A 19,379-nucleotide genomic window follows, 5' to 3' on the forward strand; every position below is an offset into this window, starting at 1 on the left:
AGATGCTGGGCTCGATGGACCCTTGGTCTTTTCCCAGTATGGCATTACTTATGTACTTATGTACGTTCTTTTGGTATGTCTGATGTTGTATTTTCTTTGTAACTGTTTCCACTCTTTGAGTGTGTGTTTGTCTTTTTTTTGCTCCATACTCTTTCTAGTCTTCTGACCTGTGTTTTTAGTTCTTTCAGTTCTTCGTTAAACCATGGGATTGAGCTATTCCTATGCGAGGTTCTAGTTTGGAGCGGTGCTATATGTCTAGAACTGTTGGCATCTGTTGTCCCATTCTTGGAAATTGAGGTGATTCTGTGGTTGTTGTCCATTCGGCGGTATATTTGTTGCCAGAATGTTAGAGGGTCTATTTTGCCTCTTGTAGTGTAGGTTCTTTTTTCTCGTTTTTGTTGTTTCTCTTTTGTTTTCCAGAGGAGGGAAGTATTTGCCTTGTAGTGATCGGACCATGGTGTGGCTGTCCATTTTGTGTCCTTGATTGTGAGGTTCGCGTCTGATGAGAATTTGTGAGTTACGATATCCAGCGTGTATCCATGTTTGTGGGTTGGCTGCATGTTAGGCCAGTGGATCTCCCAAAGTTGGAGGAATTCCTTGCATTCGTGTACATTATTTGAATTGGTGTCTTCAAGATGGAGGTTAATGTCTCCTGCTATGAGGATATTCTGGGAAGATAGACAAGTATTTGATATGAAGTCCATAAAGTGTATCTGTGCATCTTGCCACTTAGCCGGGGGTCTGTAGAATAGGATTATATTTAGTTGATCATGCAGGTTAGGGTGTGTAACTCTGACTGAGGCTATTTCGAGTTGGGGGAGGATCGATTCAGCTGTTGTTGTAACTTTGAATTGGGATTTATAGATTATAGCTATACCTCCGCCTCTTTTTCCTTCTCTCGTCCAATGAGTGATTTTGTATCCTGGTGGACAAAGCTCTAGGATTATTGGGTCTTTAGAGTCATGTATCCAAGTTTCATTGATGAGAAGGAGGTCAAGGTGATCTGCCGTTATCCAGTCGGTTATCGTTGTGGTTTTTTTATTATAAATCTGGCGTTAGTGTATCCTATTTGTATTAATTGGTGTTGCTTCCTTGGGTTCGGGTTTGTGGTGATTTTTATCAATTGTCTGTTGTCTTGGTGTGCGGGTTTGGTGTCTTCTTTTGATATTCTTTGTTGGTGTCCATGGGCATTAGGTTTATCGTGGTTTTTGTTGTTTATTTGGGCGGGCATTATGTGTGTGTGAGTGATGTATGACTTGTGAGTTGTGAGGTTGTTGTTATCTGTATCGTGGGTTGTATATATGTGTAAGAGTAGGGTAAGACAGTAGATGATTAAAAGTATTTGCTGGGGTTCATATCAGCATTTAAGGCACTGCAGCGATTTCTAAAGCAGGAGTGTATAGAATATGCAGTACAATATGTGCAGTGCATCCGCGGCACTGTATCTATAACTGGGTCTAAAAGACAGTGCGCTTAAGAATATGGCGGCAGAGTTTAGTTCAAGTTGCTAGTGCATCAAGGCAAAGCGGCATAGTAACATAGTAACATAGTAGATGACGGCAGAAAAAGACCTGCACGGTCCATCCAGTCTGCCCAACAAGACAACTCATGTGTGCTACTTTTGTGTATACCCTACTTTGATTTGTACCTGTGCTCTTCAGGGCACAGACCGTATAAGTCTGCCCAGCACTATCCCCGCTTCCCAACCCCCCCGCCTCCCAACCACCGGCTCTGGCACAGACCGTATAAGTCTGCCCAGCACTATCCCTGCCTCCACCACAGGCTCTGGCACAGACTGTATAAGTCTGCCCAGCACTGTCCCTGCCTCCCAACCACAAGTCCTGCCCCCCACCACCGGCTCTGGCACAGACCGTATAAGTCTGCCCAGCACTATCCCCGCCCCCCAACCACCAGCCCCGCCTCCACCACCGGCTCTGGCACAGACCGTATAAGTGTGCCCAGCACTATCCTTGCCTCCCAACCACAAGTCCCGCCTCCCACAACCGGCTCTGGCACAGACCGTATAAGTCTGCCCAGCACTAGCCCCGCCTCCCAACCACCGGCTCTGGCATAGACCGTATAAGTCTGCCCAGCACTATCCCCGCCTCCCACCACCGGCTCTGGCACAGACCGTATAAGTCTGCCCAGCGCTATCCCTGCCTCCCAACCTCCAGTCCCGCCTCCCACCACCGGCTCTGGCACAGACCGTATAAGTCTGCCCCGCACTATCCCCGCCCTCCCACCCCAGCCCCGCCTCCCACTACCGGCTCTGCTATCCAATCTCGGTTAAGCTCCTAGTTCAGTAAAGCAGTGCGTTTAGAGGCAGATCTCATTCGTATTGAAATGAGGTGACGCAGATCTCAATTGCATTGAACACTGTGTTCAGTCCAAATCTGCGGTGCTCAGATCAGAACTATGAGCGGTGCTATCAGCACGAAGCAGTTCGATCTGGGCCGTGTAGTCAGCAATAGTTCATTCAGATTTCACTTGCCTTGAGCTTGGCAGCAGTTCCTGCAGATCTTACTTGGCTTACAATCATTGCTGTGCACGATACTATTAGTGTAAAGCAGCTATCACCCTTGGCATTACAATCCAGAACAAAGCAAGGCATCTACAATTAAATCAATTGCTGTGATCGCTCATTTGCCTTAAATTCAAAGAAGCAAAACAGAGCAATCATTGCTGTGAGCTGTGCGTGCAACTATTTCCCTCTACCTTGTAACTAGGACGGAGCAGCTCATTTGCCTTATAATTAAAACAGAGCAAAGCAAAGCCAGCATTTACATTTAAATCATTGCTGTGAGCGGCAAAGCAAAGCAACTACATATAAATCATTGCTACATATGAACCTGGCTGCAGTGTTTTGAGCCATTTGGAGTTTTTTCAACAGGTACTCCCTTACAGCTAGCATATATGCCATTTTACAATAATCGAATTGGGATCATGTTAATAATTGTACCAATAGTCTGAATGTTTCTGATGAGAAATAGGGTCTGGTCCATTTTAGTTTCTAAAGAGACCTGAAACATTTTGTGATTACTGTTGATTCTAGGTTTCTAATCCTACGACGACTGCTCTAGAATTACCACACACCTGCAGGAAACGTAGGTGGGCTCAGGAGTGGGGTTAGGTTCAGAGCAGGTAACGTCATCAATGATTTTGCTGGGGAAAATTATAGCAGAAAACAGTTACAAATCTCTGAGTACTTCCCCTTTTGAGAAATCTGCACCTGAAAGCAGTATGTGCCCACAGACATCTGAAAACTGTCCTCTGAAATGTAGCACTTGTAATAAAACGATAAGGCTCTTCTACTTGCAGCTCTTCACCCTGTCATGTCGGATCTTTCACAAACTTCAAACCTGTCTTAATATACTCTCTTAGGCTTCCATGGCTGGCATCATGATTGTTGCGGTTGTCTAGGTCTTGTATATATATGGATGCGTAAGGATGCACAGAATACAACTGGGAGTGATGTTCTTCAGACTGATTCTCTGGATAACGTTTTGAGTGATAGTTCATCTTCCGATAGTGATAGAGGAGATTTTTTAGACACACGCCAACACAGAGGGCGAGGAAGAGGACGCAGAAGACGGGGCGGCAGTGCCGGTCTAACCCGTCCACAGACCAGGTCACAACGTCGTTACCAACAACTCCCTCAGTGGTAACAAATTTATCTTCTCGTCCATTATCTATGACTGAACTTAGTCTGTTAAGTAAAGGCTTGTCTTTGGTACCGATGAAAGCGTGAGGGCCTCACAGCCGAACAGGAACCAAGTCATACACTGGGAAGGGAGAAAGAATAACGAGGGGTCCCCAAAGGAACTGGAGCACAAGGGAAGGGCGACAGACAGAAGCTTCTATATGAATATACAAGGCTGTGCCACAGGGCAGTCAAGGATAAAGGAAGCCACTCAAGGGAACATTCTAGGCTGTACCATACAGCACACAAAGGTAAAGTATAACCACCTATAAGAATACACAAGGCTGTGTCACACAGCACACAAGGGTAAAGGGAATCCACACACAAGGATAAAGGGAACTGCTTATAGGGATATACAAGGCTGTGTCACACAGCACACAAGGGTAAAGGGAATCCACACACAAGGATAAAGGGAACTGCTTATAGGGATATACAAGGCTTTGTCACACAGCACACAAGGGTAAAGGGAATCCACACACAAGGATAAAGGGAACTGCTTATAGGGATATACATAGCTGTGCCACACAGCACTCAAGGTAAAGGGAAGTGTAAGCAAACTATCATGGCGCTGTGCCCCGACGAGCATGCGCAAAGGTGCAGCTGGGTGCGAGCTGGGAGCTATGGCGAATCTCTGCCGCCGCAAGCAGCACTCCGCTGAGGTGGGTGGGGAGACAAAAGGGGTTTATAACCCCGGGGCGGAGCCCAGACGTCCTCTTCGGGCGTCTGGGCATCAGCCTGCACAGCGATTCCTGGCAGTGATCGGCCCCGTCCGTGCACTCTTCTTGTCAAAGCGGCCCAGACCGTCCCCAACGAGCACACCGCAAACGCGGACTTGTGCCCAAATATCCTCGACCCCACGGGAGTCTGAGACAGGCTGGGCGCTTCTTCGGATCTGGTCCAGAGCGGTTGGAGCGGCGGAGACATCGTCGCACGGTCCAGGGGGGTCCCCTCACAGTGACTAAATCAGGCGTCCGTTGTGCGGGGGACATTGGAACGGGATCCTCTTAAAAAAACTTGCGGATCCCTGATCTCCACCACACTGGGTCAAGATGGGGTATGCCACACGGTCAGTGGATCGGGGTCGGGTTACAGCGAGGCCTGACGGCGGCGAGGAGTGCGAGCCCTCCCCATTGCCTCGCCTTTACACTGTTTCCCTATAAAAAAAATAAAAATAAAAATGGCATAGATTGCAGGTTGCAGGCTTGTATCTCGGAACGTTACAAGTTCGATTCCAGGAGGCTGACACAAAAAATATATTTCTCGAATTTTGAGAAGTGGTCCTTATCTCCCAGGCACCACAGCGATCCTGTTCTAGCACTATGTATAGGCTAAGCGGGCAGTCCCACAGTAGCCATATTAGTAGGGGCAACAGGTAGTGGCCATCTTGGATAGTTGAAGAAGATGTACACATGGCAGCCATATTGGTAGGAACAAATAGGTGGCGGCCATCTTGGGTGGTTTAGACAAGGAGTGATGGGATGTACTCGGGGCAGCCATATTGGAGAGGGCAGAAGTCGGTATGGCCGCCACAACGGGGGTCATCAGTACCAGCAAGTGAACTCTAAAAACAAATAAATAAATAAAAAATACATAAAATAAAAACAAAACAAAACATGTAATTGAAGTATTGCGGGGATATCGTTTTAACATTTTTTTTGTTTCAGTCTATCTAGATCCCTTTACCTTTGACCTTGTTACACCCACCCCCCCTCAAGCAGAATGGAAGCGGCCAGGGCCACAGACAACGCAGGAGTGGGCAAACACATAATCGAGGAAGAACAGAGCACAACTCAACAGCAGCGAGACGCAGCAGCGACGAACACAGAGAACACAAGTGTCATCACGCCAGTGCCGGCACGACCGGTAGTCCCAAGCAAAGGAAAAGGCCCACCCAAAAATTGACTTCTGCCTACGCCACTGTCGCTGCGTCTCAAAAAAGATATCGTGGAATTAGAAAAAGTTCAAAGAAGTGACCAAAATGATAAAGAGAAAGGGTAAAGGGAAATGGGACTTGATATACCGCCTTTCTGAGGTTTTTGCAACTACATTCAGGGCTGTGCCAACACGGTAAGCGAGGTAAGCATGGCAGGAGGGCGCCATCCTCTGGGGGGCGCCCGCCGCACCATGCTTACCTCGCCCTCTTCTCCCAGATCCTTTTCCTTTTTTTTTTGTTTAAATTTACCTCTGTCCGGCGGCAGCGTAGCGTTAGTGAGGAGGCGGTGCTCCCCCGCCCCGACGTCAGTCTTCCCTTCGCTCAGTTCCGCCTTCTTCTGACATCAGAAATGACGTCAGAAGAAGGCGGGACACTGAGCGAAGGGAAGACTGACACGTCGGGGCGGGGGAGCGCCGTCCCTAGGCACGGCCCTGACTACATTCAAAGCGGTTTACATATATTCAGGTACTTATTTTTGTACCAGGGGCAATGGAGGGTTAAGTGACTTGCCCAGAGTCACAAGGAGCTGTAGTGGGAATTGAACTCAGTTCCCCAGGATCAAAGTCCACTGCACTAACCACTAGGCTACTCCTCCACTAGCAACATTCCATGTAGAAGCCTGCCCTTGCAGATCAGCAATGCGGCCGCGCAGGCTTCTGTTTCTGTGAGTCTGCAGAGGACGTCAGACTCACAGAAGCCTGCGCGTTCGCGTTGCTGATCTGCAAGGGCAGGCTTCTACATGGAATGTTGCTAGTGGAATAGCAACATTCCATGTAGAATCTCAAAAAGGAAAAGTGAAATGGGACTTGATATACCGCCTTTTTTGCAACTACATTCAAAGCGGTTTACATATATTCAGGTACTTATTTTGTACCAGGGGCAATGGAGGGTTAAGTGACTTGCCCAGAGTCACAAGGAGCTGCAGTGGGAATCGAACTCAGTTCCCCAGGATCAAAGTCCACTGCACTAACCACTGATGGAACTGCTCTCAAATGAGGAAAGGCTTAAGAGGTTATGGCTCTTCAGACTGGAAGAGAGATGGCTGAGGGGAAATACGATTGAGGTCTATAAAATCCTGAATGGTGTAGAATGGGTAAAAGTGAATCGATTTTTCACTCTTTCAAAAAGTACAGAGATCAGGGAGATCAATGAAATTACATGGAAATACTTTTAAAACAAATAGGAAGAAATATTTTTTCACTCAAGGAATAGTTAAGCTCTGGAACTCATTGCTGGAGGATGTGGTAACAGCAGGTAGCGTACCTGGGTTTTAAAAAAAAGTATTGACAAGTTCCTGGAGGAAAAGTCTATATGTTATTGAGATAGACATTGAGGAAGCCACTGCTTGCCCTGGGTTTAGTATCATGGAATATTGTTGCTATTTGTGATTCTGCCAGGTACTTGGGACCTGGATTGGCCACTGTTGGAAGTAGGATACTGGGCTAGATGGACCATTGATCTGACCCAATATGGCTATTTTTATGTTCCTTTGTAAAGCACACCCATGTCCCATCAACCACTGCAATTGCAACGCATCAAGCAAGCATAACACCACAGTGTGGCACTCTCCACCCTGCATATGCAAGAACTGTCTCTAAACTAAGGGAAAGAGCACACCATTTCATGAGCCCCGTACTTTAGTCTTTTGACGGCGGGCCTCAGAACAATATGACCCGATTAAAGGAAAGAAAATGATCAGGTAAGACAATTTCATCTTCCTTGTCATCTAGGGGCCATACCATTCTGAATGAGTAGGTGGCACCCAAACAGAACTACTGGACAGGGAAAGACAAAGACCCCCTAATGACGGCTCTGCCAAAGTCCAAGCGGGCACTGGATAGCATATCCAACCTGTAATGCTCATAAAGGCATGTACTGAACAACCACTTTGCTGCCTTACAAATTTCCTCCAGGGTGACTGCTCAGGCCTCCGCCCAGGAGGTCATCTGAGCCCAAGTTGAGTGAGCTCTCAACTCCAGAGGCACCTGATGATTCCTACAAATGTAGGCAGACTCAATAGCTGCCTTGATCCACCGTGCAATAGTGACCTTCTTATTGGCCATTCCAAGAGCCATGAAAAAGCACAAAGAGATCTCTAATCATCTATTTGTGCTTTTTCATGGCCCCATGAACACCCATGTTACATGGTTGTTACATGGAGAAGACAAATGATTTTCACTTCTCTAATCATTTGTCTTCTCCATGTACCCCAACAACATCCTCCGGATGTCTAGCTTGTGCAGCCTTCAAGCCCAAGGGTCAGAACCCTCCTCCTCAAAAGAGTGCAAACAGACTCCTGGTTCAGATGGAATGGATAAATCACCTTGAACAAAATGGAAGAAACCGTGCAATCGTGAAAAAGAGAAGTACTGGTCCCGACAACACCCGCAATTCTGAGACTCTCCAAGCAACAAGGAAAAATCAATTTGATCATAAAGTCCTTAATACAGGCAGCCTGTGAAGACTCAAAAGACACCTCGGAGACCACCGAGAACCAAATTCAGGGACAGGCCCTTCACCTTGTGGACCTTAGCTCAGTGCCAAACTCTGATCCAGACCCTGATGTGAAAAGCCCAGAAAATCTGGGACTGTGCCTTTCAAGGGGAAAATGTCCATACAGCACATCAACCCTCAAAAACCTTCCAGACTCACACGTACGCTGAAGACTTGGAGGACTTCTCGGACTTAAGAAAGGTAGAGACAAATCGCAGGCGAGAAACTATGCCTCGCTAAACGCCTCCTTCCAAGGGCCATACCGTAAGCTAGACGTTATCTGGATCCTCCATTTCTACCTAACCTTTACGAAGCAGGCTGCATACCCTGGGGGAGCAGCTCAGCCACCAACAGATGCACCAGATCTGCACAACATGGCTGACAAGGCCATCCTGGAGCGACAAAAAGGACAAGATGAGGATGCCGTGCAATCCTGAACAAGAGCTGGCCTTTCAGAGGCCATGGTGGAAAGACATACAAGAGCTTTTCTGGGCGGCGACGGCTCACACAGTCAGCATTTCTGGGCCTGCAGCTTAGCTGCCCCGTCCACTGGATCATCATCCTCCAAGCTGTGTCGAAATGGACTCCCAGATACTCCATGACCTGGGAAGGGAGCAGGTGACTCTTGACACGATTCACTACCCAGCCCAGATACCAGGAGGACAGTGGCCTGATATGTGGGCAGCTTGTCCTCTGCCTCCCAGTGGCCCGAATCAACCAATTGTCCAGGTAGGGCTGAACTCGAATGCCCTTATGCCACAGATACACTGATGCCACCACCACCACCACCATCACCTTGGAAAAAGTGTGGGGCGCTGTGGCAAACCCAAAAGGCAAGGCTCAGAACTGAAGATGGCACCCAAGCACGAAAAAAATGGAGGACCTATCTGCTTGTGATGATCCACAATGGGGATATGCAGATAGACCTTGGTAATGTCCAAGGTCAAGAACTCGCCTGGACGAACCGAGGCGATCATAGACCAAAGGGTCTCCATATGAAAGTGCTGGATGCAGAGGCAAGCATACACCCCTTTTAGATCCAGGATGGGCCGAAAGGAGCCTCCCTTGTTTGGGACCATGAAGTATATGGAATAACGTCCTAGGCCCTGTTCCACCTCTGGCATGGACTCCACCACCCCCAGCTTGAGAAGATGCTGAAGAGTAAAGCCTGATGCTTTAGGGCTGAGCCACAGGGAGACACCAAGAAGGCATCAGGTACAGAGTGGGTGAGCTCCAGGGAGTATCAACCACCTACAGAACCCACTGATCTGAGGTAATGTGGGCCCACTCGTGGTGGAGGGGGGCAACCTGCCCCCTACCAGAGCTAGCAAGGGGCTGGCATGTCCTCCATTAGACAGGCTTGGTAGCTCCAGCCCCACCGGAAGAACCTGAGGCTCTGGATATTTTGGGATCACAAAATGGACCCTGCTTGAAGGGCCTTCCTGCACCCAAAGTCTGGGCTGTTGAGTGCTAAGCTGGCCAAAAATCACACCCTTGGAATGACCTTGACCCGCTGAGGACTGTGGGGAACCTGTCTGCTGCAGCTCAGGAAGATGGAGAGGCCAAGCTTCTCCCACGTCCTTCATTAACTTTCCAGGTCTTCCTGAGGAGTTCCTAGAAGCTGCATCTGCAGCCCAATGGCACAACCAAAGAGGTGGCCTCTGACCGGAAGGAAAGACACACCAAATCATAAAGGTCAGTCCGCCAGAACGGCTGCCCAAGATTCCAAGCAGGAGACCTCTGGGGACTATGGCCGATACTGCAGCCCCCACAGATGGTGGCTTAGACACCAGACACCCCAAAAGTGAAGGCTAGCCAAAACTGTAGCTCTACAAACTTGTCATGGAGCTCCAAGAGGGCCAAGTCCCCTTGTACAGGAACGGCAGTCTTCTTTGTGACTGCTGTGACCAGAGCATCCACTCTGGGGTATGACCAGTACCTGTCCACCTCCTCAGAGGCAAAGGCATACAGCCGGTTCAAAACCCTGGCCCCTCTGAGAGCCCACCCGGAGACTCCCACTCCACTAACATCATACATGTGAGGACCTTATGAAGCGGGAAATACTTTAGGCACCCCGCCAATCCCTCCAACAGAGGGTCCCCCTGAGAGGGGTCAGCGGAAGGAGTCTTGAGCTGCCCAGAGGCCTTAGTCACTGTGAATGCTCAAAGTGCCCACCCCCAGCTTTAATACAGGCCTTCAGTCGTTTGAGAAAGTTCTTAACAGCCTTGTTGATCGGCCCCTATGGGAGGACGTCCCAGATCATCTGCAGCACTTCCTCGAGTTTGGCAACTGTTTGCGGCTTTGGGTGAACCTTGTGATAAGCCTCCAACATTGCTCCCCAGACAAAAGTCTACGTCACTGTGATGTCATTAATAGTAAGTTGGTACCCTGGGGCTTTTTATTTTTTTCAATAACAGTAGTTTCCCAGTGCAAACATTTTTGAACATGCATTATTGTTGGGTGGTCATGCTAAAAAGTCCCTTCACCATCTTTACAGCTAATCTCATTCCATTCGGCACATAGACGTAGATAGTACAACCAAGTAAAGCTGTAACATTTCATGTAGAAATTCCATGTGGTTACTGAGAAAACGCAAAAAAACTCTAGGGGGGTTACTTTCTTTTGCCTCACCCTGTACTGGAACAGCCACCAAACCACACAGGCCAGAGGAGCCCGGGGAAAAGAACATCAAAGCAAGGCAATGAGGGAAGGGGATGGGAACCCGCACCCCTCTGAGCCCTCCCAGTGGATGCTAAAAAATGTGGCTGGCAGTGGAGCTAACTTTTGCACTCTTACCAGGCCCAGTCCAAGAACCAGGAACCTGGGAGCAGGCTCAACCTCAATGTGCAGCCATGGGGAGCTAGGCCAAGACCAGGCACCCCTGCCTGAATGACCTACCATCTGCCAGAGTTAGAGAAAAATACTGGAACTTTCCACTGAGCACCAACAGGTTAAAACAGTCTCCTCTACCTCCATCTGCTGGTAGGAGGGCTTAACACCCACCTGCTCAGAATGGTACGGCCCCAGACGACAAGGAGACAGTGAGCCCACTAGCAGAGCTGCCAAGGGTTTCAACCTCCTATGTGGGAGATTTAGGACTCGCCCACAACTCCACCCATAGCTACAGCCTCTCCTTCCAACAGCAGCAAAAGAGACCTTCATAAAACGTCATTTCCTGTTGCCACAGGACTAGTGGCAGCAGGAAATGACGTTTTAGGAAGGCTTCTCCTGCTGCCGCTGGAAGGGGAGGCAGTTCTGCGGAGATCCCGGCTCCTCGGCGGGAGTATGGGAGATGACCCGAAAATGCAGGAGTCTCCCATTGGGTTTGCATTAGGGACAGAGAAAGTACCTACATATAAGTAAACCACTTTGGTTGTACCACAGAAAGGTGGTATATCAATCCATGACCCTTTGATCTCTGGGTTTTTTTAGTTAGCTTTATTCCCCTGAGCAGGAATTGAACATTTTCTTTTATAGACTGCCTGGAGTTGCAAGGACCTCAGTTCACTGGGTAAATCTCTCTTATCTGCACCCTTCTCCTCCACCGCTAACTCCAGACTCTGTTCCTTTTATCTTGCTGCACCATATGCCTGGAATAGACTTCCTGAGCCGGTACGTCAAGCTCCATCTCTGACCGTCTTCAAATCTAAGCTAAAAGCCCACCTTTTTGATGCTGCTTTTAACTCCTAACCCTTGTTCGCTTGTTCAGAACCCTTATTTTATCAACCTCACTTTAATATTCCCTTATCTCTTGTTTGTCTGTCCTAATTAGATTGTAAGCTCTGTCTACTACTACTACTACTACTTAACATTTCTAAAGCGCTACTAGGGTTGCGCAGCGCTGTACAATTTAACATGGAAGGACAGTCCCTGCTCAAGGAGCTTACAATCTAAAAGACAGGTGTACAATCTAGAGACAAGTGTACAATCTAAAAGACAGGTGTACAATCTAGAGACAAGTGTACAATCTAAAAGACAAGAGTAGAGTCAATCTGGTAGGGCATACTATATTTCTCGAAAGGTTAGGTGCCGAAAGCAGCATTGAAGAGGTGAGTTTTAAGCAGAGATTTGAAGATGGGTAGGGAGGGGGCTTGGCGTAGGGGTTGAGGAAGATTGTTCCAGGCATAGGGTGAGGCAAGGCAGAATGAGCGGAGCCTGGAGTTGGCAGTGGTGGAGAAGGGTACTGAAGGGAGGGATTTGTCCTGAGAGCTGAGGTTACGGGATGAGGGTAGAGAGGTAGTGAGGAGCCGCAGACTGGGTGCATTTGTAGGTAAGGAGGAGAAGCTTGAATTGTATGCAGTATCTGATCGGAAGCCAGTGAAGTGACTTGAGGAGAGGGGTGATATGAGTATATCGGTTCTGGCGGAATATAAGACGTGCGGCAGCGTTCTGAACGGATTGAAGGGGGGATAGATGGCTAAGTGGGAGGCCGGTGAGGAGTAAGTTGCAGTAGTCAAGGCGAGAGGTAATGAGAGCGTGGACGAGAGTACGTGTGGTGTGCTCAGAGAGGAAAGGGCGAATTTTGCTGATGTTAAGAGGAAGAAGCGACAGGTCTTGGAAGTCTGTTGGATATGCGCAGAGAAGGAGAGGGAGGAGTCGAAGATGACTCCGAGGTTGCGGGCAGATGGACGGGGAGGATGAGGGTGTTATCAACTGAGATAGAGAATGGAGAAAGAGGAGACGTGGGTTTAGGTGGAAAGACGAGGAGCTCGGTTTTGGACATGTTCAGTTTCAGGTGGCGGTTGGACATCCAGGCAGCAATGTCGGATAAGCAGGCCGATACCTTGGCCTGGGTCTCTGTGGTGATATCTGGTGTGGAGAGATATAGCTGGGTGTCATCAGCATAAAGATGATACTGAAAACCATGAGATGAGATCAGTGAGCCTAGATTGAGAAGAGAAGGGGTCCAAGGACAGATCCCTGGGGAACTCCAACAGATAGTGGGATGGGAGTGGAGGAAGATCCATGAGAGTGTACCCTGAAGGTGCGGTGGGAGAGATAAGAGAGACCAGGAGAGGACAGAGCCTTGGAACCCAAAAGAGGACAGTGTGGCAAGAAGTAAATCATGATTGACAGTGTCAAACGCAGCGGATAGATCGAGGAGGATGAGGATGGAATAGTGGCCTCTGGATTTGGCAAGGAGCAGGTCGTTGCAGACTTTAGAGAGTGCTGTTTCTGTCGAGTGTAGACGGCGAAAAACCGGATTGAAGTGGATCGAGGATGGCATGAGAGGAGAGAAAATCAAGGCAGCGACTGTGAACGGCGCACTCAAGTATTTTGGAGAGGAAGGGTAGGAGAGAGATGGGGCGGTAGTTGGAGGGGCAGGTAGGGTCAAGTGATGGGTTTTTTAGGAGAGGTGTGACTACGGCGTGCTTGAAGGTGTCAGGGACAGTTGCAGTGGAGAGAGAAAGGTTAAGGATGTGACAGATGGAGGGGGTGACAGTATGGGAGATGGTGTTAAGTAGGTTGGTGGGGATGGGATCGGAGGAACAAGTGGTGCATTTCGAGGAGGAAAGAAGGCGGGAGGTTTCATCCTCGGTGATCTCAGGAAAGGAGGAGAAAGAGGCCATGGTTGGTTGGTTGTTGGATGGGGCTACAGGCTGAAGAGGAGGTGGTGGCTTGGTAGTGAACTCAAGGTTGATCTTTTGCACCTTGTCGCGGAAGTAGTCAGCCAGTAATTGAGGAGAGAGTGAAGGGGGAGTGGGAGCAGGGGGCACTTTGAAAAGGGAGTTAAGGGTGGTGAAGAGACGACGAGGGTTGGAGCTGAGAGAATTGGTCAATTGGGTGTAATAGTCCTGTTTTGCAAGGAATAGGGAGGAATGGAAGGAGGATAGCATGAATTTGTAGTGAAGGAAGTCTGAATGGGTATGAGATTTCCTCCAGAGGCGTTCAGTGGATCGGGTGCAGGAGCGAAGGGAACGGATGCAAGGGGTCAGCCAAGGCTGGGGATTAGTACGCTTTGTGGGACAGGAGGTGGATGGAGCAAGGGTGTCCAAAGCAGAGGAGAGAGTGGCATTGTAAGCGGAGACCGCTTTGTCTACAGTCTCGGAGGACATGATGGCGGGAGGAGATTAGAGATACTAGAGGATAAAGTGGGGGGGGGGGGGGGGTCAATAGCCTGGAGATTCCTGGAGGTGGTGGTTAAAGTTAGACGGGGCAGAGGGGGGGGGGGTGAAGAAGTGTGAATGTGATCAGGTGATGATCGGAGAGAGGGAGAGCAGAAGCGTGGAAATTGGAGGGTGAGCCAGAGGAGGAGAGGACGAGGTCAAGACAATGGCCGTCACGGTGAGTAGGGGTGGTGGAGCACAGCTGGAGGTTGAAGGAGGATGTTAGGGTGAGGAACTTAGAAGCGTTAGGGTCGGATGGGTCATCAGCGTGTATGTTAAAGTCTCCGAGAATGAGGGACGGAGATGAGGGTTCAAGAAAGACGGAAAGCCAAGCATCAAAGTCGGTGAGGAAGGAAGAGAAGGATTTATCGGGGGGGGGGGGGGGGGGCGTAGATGACTGTGACTCTGAGTGGCAGCGGGTAGAATAGCTGGATGGAGTGGGCTTCAAAGGATGAGAAGCAGTGAGACTGTGGTAGGGGGAGGGGTTGGAAACTACAGGAGGGCGAGAGTAGTAGCTCAACGCCTCCACCACGGCCAACTGGGCGGGGAGTGTGGGAGAAGAGATAACCTCCATGGCAGAGGGCCGTGACTGAGGCCGAGTCTTCCGGGGAGATCCAGGTTTCGGTTAGGGCGAGCAGTTGAAGGGAGCGAGAAATGAAGAGATCGTGGGTGAAGGGCAGTTTGTTACAGACTGAGTGGGCATTCCACAAGGTGCATGAGAAGGGGAGGGAAGAGGGGGAGGAGGGGAATAGAGACGAGATTGGAGACATCCCGGAATCGTTTGCATGGATAGGATGGGGACAGGTGAGGGGGACCTGGATTAGGGTTAATGTCTCCCGCGGATAGCAGGAGGAGGAGCAAGAGAATGCGGAGGAGGGGGGGAGGTCGGTTGGCGAAGGCGACGAAGACGAGTGTACTTAGGAGGAATGGGGATGGGTTAATGGCAGGAAGAAAGTATTGAAGGTTAAGAGCTAGGAAGGAGGCGGGGGACAAGAGGGATGGTGAGGTGGTGGGGGATGAAGGTGAATAGGGTATTGCCGTGGCGGGCAGGGCAGGAGGGCAGAGTTCTAGTGGTAGACAGTGGGAGTGGGGGGGAAAGAAGATTAGGAAGGGACAGGGCAAGGAAGAGACGTGGACAGGGGCCATAAGTAGTGACTGAGGTGTTAACAGGTGACTATGTAGTGACTGAGGTGACTGAGGTGTTAAGCAGATAGAGCTGGAAAGCTGGGTTTTGGACTGGCGAGTAGGTAAGTCAATGGCTGACAAGCTAGCAGGCAGGTAGGTAAGTCAATGGCTGAGAGGCTCGCAAGGCAGGCAGGTAGCAGCTGGAACAAGCGGTCAGGAACAAGCTGGGATAGATGGACAGGAGCAAGCTGGAACAAGCCGGAACAAGCTGGAATAAGCCGGAACAAGCCGGAACAAGCAGGAACAGATTGACTGTGTCAGGATGAGCAGACGGACAGGCTGGAACAAGCCGGGGCAGGCAGGAACAGATGGACTGTGACGAGCTGGACCAGAAGACGACAGAGTAACAGGACACGCTGAGATGGATGGATTGGAACACGCTGGAACAGACGGACTGGCACGAGAAGGAACTGTCTCTTCATGTTCAAGTGTACAGTGCTGCATACGTCTAGTAGCGCTTTAAAATGATAAGTAGTAGTAGTAATCTACCTCTCTACCCCCGAAATCTCAACCAGCATCCAGACCAATGTTTCAGCCTGTCTATCTGATATCGCTGCCTGGATGTCTCAACATCATCTGAAACTTAACATGGCCAAAACCGAGCTTCTCATCTTTCCCCCTAAACCTACCTCTCTTCTCCCCCTTTCTCTATTTCTATGGATGGCACTATCATTCTCCCTGTCTCATCAGCTCGTAACCTTGGGGTCATCTTTGACTCCTCTCTCTCCTTCTCTGCTCATTCAGCAGATTGTCAAAACCTGTTGTTTCTTTCTCTATAACATCAGCAAAATCTGTCCCTTCATCTCTGAGCACTCTACCGGAACCCTTATCCACACTCTTATCACCTCTCGTCTTGATTATTGCAACCTGCTTCTCACCGGCCTCCCTCTTAGCCATCTCTCTCCTCTTCAATCAGTCCAAAACTCTGCTGCGCGACTCATTTTCCGCCAAAGTCGCTATGCTCACATTAGCCCTCTCCTTAAGTCACTTCACTGGCTCCCTATCCATTTCCGCATTCAATTCAAACGTCTCTTATTGACCTATAAGTGCATTCGCTCTGCCTTTCCCCAGTACCTCTCCACTCGTCTCTCCCTACGCCCCCTGTCGGGTACTCCGTTCTGTAGCTAAATCTCTTTTATCTGTCCCCTTCTCCTCTACTGCTAATTCCAGGCTCCGTTCCTTTTATCTTGCTGCTGCCCTCACACCTGGAATAGACTACCCGAGCCTGTACATCTAGCCCCGTCTTTGGCCGTTTCAAGTCCAAACTTAAAGCCCACCTCTTTACCACTGCTTTTGACTCCTAACCACCACTCACTTACCCTGTCCTTTGTCATCACCTCTTTATTCCCTTACCCTTATTGTTCTGTTTACCTGTCTTATCTAGATTGTAAGCTCTTTGAGCAGGGACTGTCTTTTGTGTATGGTGTACAGCGCTGCGGATGCCTTGTAGCACTATAGAAATGATAAGCAGTAGTAGTAGGAGGGGGGGGGGGGTGAACGTGGGAGGCAGAAATGGGGGGAGGAGGAAATGGGACCTATACCCCCTTGGCATGGGCCCTGCGAGGACCGAGCTGCAAGCTTCACCTAGTTATTGCCCGCTGGCGATGACTGAGGGCTGCAGAGTCACGCTCTGAGCTCAACCATATCCAGTCTGTGAACTAGGAATCTGGGAGCAAGGCTGTTAGCTCCCTGCTGTGCAGGCTAATGCCACATGGCTTTGTTGAGCCTAAGGCCAGGGACCAGTACCCCCAGCTTGAATACCCTACTATCTGCTGGAGATAGAGAAAAATACTGGAGCTTTCCACAGAGCACCAGCCCCTTATACAGGGGATGTAACTAGGAAAAGTTAGTTTGTCTATCTCTGCTGGTAGGAGGGGGTGATGCAGCGTGGAGCCTGGTCTGAAGCCAAAGAACCAACCTGAGATACCCGACAACAGACACAGAGCAATGCAGGAGCTGGAAAAGTCACAAATGATCTTCAGTAAATCAACCCCAGTGTCTGGTTAAAGTGCAGATAATGCAATCCTTACCTAGGGACATCATGGTCTCGTGATTCTCCTTCGTCACCTCCCAGTAAAGCTCCTTCTGCCCCTCATCTAAATACCTCCACCATCATCCTGGGAGAAAGAGACAGCGATGTCCCTCAAACGTCACCCGCATCTGAAACACAAAACCAGAAACTCACTCGGGGACACGGGGGGAGGTGCTCAGAATGCATTCGATTCCAGCTGGATTTATTCTATCATGGAGGAGGGGATATTAGGACCCCTCTCCCCCAGTGTACCAGTACGTCGGTTTCTAGAATTGCAAGTCTGACTGAAAATATTTCTTACACCAGAGACACAGAACATCAAATGCTGATGCCTGGAAATATCAATGTATAATAACCAGGAAATGTTAACAGGACGTTGTCCAGGACACCAGGAACATCCAGATCTCAATGGACTAAATCTTAAGGCAGGAAGATAAAGACCAATTTGACCCCTCAGTCAGATCAGGCAAGAGTAGAGGCTGAGCAAAGGACAAATCCAACACCGGAGATGGTGCTAAGCAGATGCTTTATTTGTTGTTATTGAAAAAAAAGGGGACCCGACACATAGAGGGGCATAATCGAACAGAAATGCCTATCTCCATGGGCGTTTATCTCCGAGAACGGGTCTGTGAAGGGGCGGAGTGAACCGTATTTCAAAAAAAAATAGACGCCCATGTTTTATTCGCCAAGGTGTGAGCTGGGCGTTTTGCTTTTCAGCGATAATGGAAAAGGAAATCGCCCAGCTCAAAAAACGAATAATCCAGGCATTTGTTCGTGGGAGGGGCCAGGATTCATAGTGCACTGGTCCCCCTCACATGCCAGGACACCCAACCGGGCACCCTAGGGGGCACTTTTACAAAAACAAAAAAAAGGTAAAAGAGCTCCCAGGTGCATAGCACCCTTCCCCTTGGGTGTTGAGCCCCCCAAATCCCCTCAAACCCACTGCCCACAAGTCTACAACATTACTATAGCCCTAGAGGTGAAGGGGGACACCTACATGTGGGTACAGTGGGTTTGGGGGGTTGGACGACTAAGCATTAAGCAGCACAATTGTAAACAGGTACGGGGGGGATGGGCCTGGGTCCACCTGCCTGACGTCCACTGCACCCCCTAACAACTGCTCCAGGGAACTGCATACTGCTGCTTGGGAGAGGGGTATGACATTTGAGGGTGAAAGTAAAAAGTTGTGAAACATCATTTTTTGTGGTGGGAGGGGGTTAGTGACCACTGGGGGAGTCAGGGGAGGTCATCCCCGACTCCCTCTGGGGGTCATCCTGGTCATGTTAGGGCACTTTTTGGGGCCTTATTTCGTGAAAAAAACAGGGTCCAGGAAAGTGCCCTAAATTCTAGCTACAAACGCATCCATTATCGGCGAAAGGCGCCCATCTCTGTTCGGGTGATAACCACGCCCCAGTTCCGCCTTCACCACGCCTCCGACACGCCCCCGTCACTTTGGTCCGCATCCGCGACGGAGTGCAGTTGAAAGCGTCCAAAGTTCGGCTTTCGATTATAACCGCTTTATTTGGTTTTTGTGAGAAAAAACGCCCATCTCCCGATTTAGGTCGGAACTTGGGCGTTTTTTCTCGTTCGATTATAAGCGGAGAGTAACATAGTAGATGACGGCAGAAAAGAGACCTGCACGGTCCATCCAGTCTGCCCAACAAGATAAACTCATGTGTTCTACTTTTGTGTATACCTTACCTTGATTTGTACCTGTCTTTTCAGGGCACAGACCGTATAAGTCTGCCCAGCACTATCCCCGCCTCCCAACCACTAGCCCCGCCTCCCACCACCGGTTTCTGGCACAGACCGTATAAGTCTGCCCAGCACTATCCCCGACTCCCAACCACCAGTCCCGCCTCCCCCACCGGCTCTGGCACAGACCATATAAGTCTGCCCAGCACTATTCCCCGACTCCCACCACCGGCT

General features: G+C 49.6%; 1 protein-coding gene across 2 annotated transcripts in view; it reads right to left on the reverse strand.

Moving 5' to 3' along the window:
- LOC115463175 (gastrula zinc finger protein XlCGF26.1-like) overlaps nucleotides 1-19,379 on the reverse strand; it is a 34,442-nt gene that overhangs the window by 7,830 nt on the left and 7,233 nt on the right. For both annotated transcript variants that reach the window (XM_030193439.1, XM_030193450.1), the window contains exon 2: nucleotides 17,449-17,578. The gene's annotated coding sequence lies outside the window, so the exon portion shown is untranslated. The remainder of the gene's footprint in view (nucleotides 1-17,448; nucleotides 17,579-19,379) is intronic.

Source organism: Microcaecilia unicolor, chromosome 1, assembly GCF_901765095.1.
Source record: "Microcaecilia unicolor chromosome 1, aMicUni1.1, whole genome shotgun sequence".
In the NCBI taxonomy this organism is placed as follows: Eukaryota; Metazoa; Chordata; class Amphibia; order Gymnophiona; family Siphonopidae; genus Microcaecilia; species Microcaecilia unicolor.